The sequence below is a fragment of the Tigriopus californicus genome, chromosome 4, assembly GCF_007210705.1.
Source record: "Tigriopus californicus strain San Diego chromosome 4, Tcal_SD_v2.1, whole genome shotgun sequence".
NCBI lineage: Eukaryota > Metazoa > Arthropoda > Copepoda > Harpacticoida > Harpacticidae > Tigriopus > Tigriopus californicus.
The window spans coordinates 10875599-10881027 of record NC_081443.1 but is presented as its reverse complement, the minus strand read 5'-3'; positions in this window follow the sequence as shown (position 1 = coordinate 10881027).

The window sequence follows — 5429 nt, the reverse complement described above, 5'->3', positions numbered from 1 at the left end:
TCGAATCGAAATGGGAATATACCCATCAGGACTAACCCCCACTCTACAACGCTGGCCGGAAAATTAAAGTCCCCTACAAAGAAAACCTTCGAGCAAACTGCCAGATCCAACGGATTTCCAGTGAATTGGAGAGCTGACGTAAAAGAGCTTACTGAACAAGAAAGGGTCCATACATTGTAACAATAGACAAATCAAGACCTCGAAGATGACAAACTAAGACACCTACTTCTCCATTCGACATTTGTACATGACTAAAGTGCAAATCATTCCTAACATATAGGCATACGCCCCCATGTGGGAATATGGGATTATCAGGGCATATACTATCACGACGAACTAAGTTGAAACCAACTATGGTTAGTTCTTCATCTAAGACCCCTGGCCGAAGCCAGGTTTCTGTTATAGAGATGAATGCAATCGCTCTCTCAACGACTAGTTCTTCTAAGATCTTAACTTTTGTGCTGCCTTTTTTAGAAATCAGACAATGCACGTTCAAATATAGCCCCTTTATGGGCCTCCCTTCTGACGGACCAAGTTCACAAGATCTGGACCATCCTCTTCAACCGTAAAAAATCCCTCTTATCAACAAAGCTGCGTTCTACTGGAGGCAAAGCATGAGCTAATGGGGATGGTTGGGTTTGTGGAATGGGCTAGGCAGCTACATTTGAATAGGAACGCATTTTGGGAAAAGGGTGGGGCAAGGAATATTAGAGAGGAGAGTGTTTATAGGAATAGGGGTGGATTGGGTATTTGAAGGAAGAGGAGGGAAATTGGAAGAGAGGATGGGGGGTAGGAGGAGAGGGAGAGAGGAAGCTAAATGGGTTAAGGAAGGGGGTTGGGTGGGATTAGGTTTAAGAATAGGGTCAGCTCTAAAACTACGAAACTGAGCTATCCTATTTCTCGCCTTCTTTGCGTCCCTTCTACGTGGACGGAGGTACACCGTACATTAAAGCACGTCTGAAGTCTCATGGACTGACGGCACATGTACGGGTGAAAAAAAGGACAATCTACCTTTGAACATCCCTTCTTACTATTGTACTTCTCAAGGCCGAACTTGAGAAGCTTTTTGACACATTTAGGGTGCTCAAACTGACAGCCTTTTCCTTCATTAGGACAAGGCTGCTTCCGGTAAACAGGACAGACTATTTTCTCTACAACTGTCTTTTCCTGCGCTTTTTTCAAAAGAGATACTACTTCAACATCTACGTTGGTCAAATTAGTCGACTTCTCAACTACTGAGTGAGCCTGTTCTTCAAGCAGCACCCTGGTTTCATTGACCAGAGCAACTAAAGCCTCTATAATAACGGCTATTGACTATGGAAGGATCCTTCCCAGCTAAGACCAGGTCCAAACATTGTCTAGCCTCTTTGCTGCCTTTTCCAAAAATAGCTTCCCTGATGAATGTAGGCGGAACTATCTATGAGCAGCAAAATCAAGAGACCAAGAGAATGAAAAGAACTAAAAGGCTGTGCAATCTTGTCCTGATGTATAGGACAACAAAGCAAAATAGGAATGAACTACTTCACATCAAAACTAAACATACAAATCTAAGATGGAGATAGTAAACAAGAAGAAAGGGACAAAGAAAAGCAAGGAATCAAGAACGTACGTAAACTAGGAAAACAACACAAAAACACAAAAATAAACTCAACAAACTGGTCTAACACAAAATAAAGTCAATACACTAATGAACAATAAATTCTAACTCTAAAGGACCAATACAATCAAACTAAAGAACTACACATAACGATTTGGAACTAGAAAAACTACACTACAAATCAGAAAGAAGCTGCTAAAGCTGGACATAAACATAAATGAGCAATAAACTTATTAGGTTTTAACGTAATTACGTCTTACCACGGAGCCGTGAAAAACCAAGCCTAATTCACATGATAAAAGAGTGGACTGGAGTGATATGACAGCAAAGATGACTAAAATTGGTTCAAGGCACATGAAAAAAGGAAGAGAGGAGTTACAGACATTACAAAGACAGGTAGGTAGAGGCAAGTGACGAAAATCTTGGTTAGTGCAGTAAAGTGGATGGGCCAAATTGAACAGGTTTTTTGTCAGCTCCCATCGTAGATGGCATTGGGCTGGGAGCCGAATAAATCAAAATCAAATGTAGGGTACCAAAAAATTTGGAAAGGAAGACTCTAGCCAATTTCCAATCGATGAGTTATCAAACTGATCGTTAATCAAACAGACCTCCCTAGTTTGATTTGCAAATAATCAGAGTAACATTTTGAGCCTGACTAATGGTTTTCCAACATGCTGGTAGAAATTGTCAGGCTTTGGCACCCACCTTAGTCTAAAATTTGGTTCCGCACCCTGTATGCTCTAAAAATCGCCAGATTTTGGGCGCAGCATGGGAAGACCATCTCTTGATGCCCTCTTTTGGATTTCTCCGGATTCCACTAGCAGATCCAACCTTGGCACTGTTGGCCGGAACTCGCCTTGAAAGCCTTTGATTTTGCCTCTACAAAGACCTCAAGAAGGTAGTAAATATCCCATCCTAATGATTTGCACGCCAAAAATCGAGAAACTCGTTCTTGAGGGGTCAGGATTTCCGTTTTGACAGTCAAAAGACGAGTAGTAGAAGTCTTTCGAGTACACTAAACTTGTTTGCATTTCCACTATGCTTGCATTTTCGATTTCGGCCTGGATTACTCGAGTGTATTTAAGTATGCTCAAGTATAGCTCTGTAGTGAGCTTATACTTTCGATCCTTTCACTCTTAATGAGCTTAACATTCCACTTAGTATTTCTTGCTTTTCTCTGTCCCTTACTTCTTGTTTACTTTATTCCTTTAGATTTGTATGTTTAGTTTGATTTGAAGTAGTTCATTCCTATTTTGCTTTGTTGTCCTATACATCAGGACAAGATTGCACAGCCTTTTGTTCTTTTCATTCTCTTGGTCTCTTGATTTTCCTGCTCATTGATAGTTCCTCTGCATTCATGATGGAAGCTATTTATGGAAAAGTCAGCAAAGAGGCTAGACAATGTTTGGACTTGTTCCTAGCAGGGTAGAATCTTCCGTAGTCAATAAGCCCTTTATTATAGAGGCTTTTGTTGCTTGGGTCAATGAAACTAGGGTGGTGCTTGAAGAACAGGCTCACTCAGTAGTTGAGAAGTCGACTGATTTGACCAATGTTGAGGTTGAAGTAGTAGCTCCTCTTGAAATAGAGCATGAAAAGACAGTTGTAGATAAAACAGTCTGTCCTGTTTACCGGAAGCAGCCTTGTCCTAATGAAGGAAAAGGCTGTCAGTTTGACCATCCCAAATGGTGTCAAAAAGCCTCTCAAGTTCGGCTATCAGAAATACAATGAGAAGAAGGGATGTTCGAAGGTACATTGATTTCTAAAAAAGACAGCACAAAAGTTAAGATCCTAGAAGAACTAGCCGTTGAGAAAGGGCTTTCATTCATCTCTATAAAAGAAACCTGGCCTCTGCCAGGGGTCTTTGATGAAGAACTAACCATAGTTGGTTTCAATTTAGTTTGTTGTGCTAGGATACGCCCTGATAATTCTAAATTTCCACATGAGGTGTATGCCTATATGTTAGGAATGATTTGCACATTAGTCATACACAAATGTCAAATGAAGAAAATGAGGTCTTGGTTTGTCATATCCGAGGCCTGATCAGTCTATTGTAACAATTGGCATGGCCAAGGGAGCTGATTCGCGAGGAAACGCAAGCAACGTGGCATCTTCCAACTTTTTCTTGGCCAAATAGAATTGATCCATCAGGGCGGAAATTATGATACGCTGAGAATGATTGGGCTGGCAACTAAAATGTCGTCCAAGTAAACATAAACAAATGACAAATTGCCAAGTATGGAATCCATCATCGTTTGGAAAGCTTGCGCCGCGTTACAAAGATCAAACGGCATCTTGGCAAACTCTAAAAGTCCAAAAGGAGTAATGATTACGGTCTTGTGTACATCTTCAGGTGCCTGGTTATAACCACGGACTAGGTCAACTTTGGAAAAAACGGTGGTACCATAAAGACCGTCTGTAAAATCCTGAATGTAGAGAATTGGATATCAGTCAGGAGTTGTTGTTGCATTGAGGGCGCCGTAATACCCGCAACATCGCCATGAACCATCAGCTTTAGGCGTGACGTGGAGAGCGGAAGCATAGTTGCATTGGGAACAACGACAAATGTGCCCAATTCCATCATTTGCTGAAAATCGGCCTTGGCAGCAGCAAGCTTGGTCCCAGATAAGCGTTGAGCCTTGGAGAAGACTGGTTGGCCAGAAGTGGGGATATGGTGAAAAACGCCGTGTTTAGGAGTCACGTTGTTAAAGGTCGGAGCTAACAACGCTGGGAACTGATTGAGCAGATTGACAAAAGGATCCGAAGAAATACCGCAAACAACAGTGAGAGCCGGGACAACAGCCCGGCCCAAATACCCTTCGATTGATTGCCGAGATTGTGGATCGTAAAGACGTTGGCGAGCCACATCAACTATAAGATTATTGCAAGAGAGGAAATCGGCTCCCAGAATAACTTGATCCAAATCGGCCAAGTAGAATGTCCAAGAATAACGATTATTTCCAAAGAGTAATTCGCGCGACACTCTGCCATAACAATGGATGATTGATCCATTAGCCGCAGAAAATGACGGAGAACGGCGAGAGGCAGAACGAACAGAACGCGTAACGTGTAGGATGCTTACTTGAGCTCCAGAATCAACCAAATAGGAAACATTGTTCATTTTATTAGCGACAAACAACAACCGACCATCAACACTGGTTATTGATGGTCCTACAATTCGTTTCCTTGGAGTGAGTGGAGTTGGGATTTACCAAGCTTGGTCATAGGGCCTTGAACCGTCTTCCCATAGAAGCACGGGCCTTCACAGGGATGAGCTTTATCACCCCATTGCTTACGGAAGTGGCAGACTTTGTCACTGGACGACGGGTGGGATACATTGGTGTCCACAGAGACGGCATTGATTGGACAGATCACGTTGACGGATGGTTCAAGGGATGATACCAGTTTGTCTTTTTGAACAGGAAGCAGGGTTCATGCCCGCCAGCAAACTGCTCATCTCATCCATCAGAGTTGATGGGGAGCGATCACCAAGTGGAGTTACCCTGAGGAGACGGCGGGCCCTCTGGTACGATAATAACATGAATAACGAGAGGAGCCTTTCCTTCAAAACAGTGTACCTTGTTCCAATTGGAGGTGGGGCAATGATCAAATCCCTAACACGCTTGTCCTTAGCGTGATCCAGAGAGGACAACATATGATGGTACTTTGTTTCGTCCACCAAAACGCCCTTCCGGGCAAAGATAGACTGGGTTGATCTTGTTCGTGAGTAGTCGTCGACTGAAGCGTCACCACAGGTCTACCATCACCAAGAAATGTTTCCCCTCAACTCAAACAGATCCACGGGCACGGCCTCCATCGGATAAGAGGCCATATT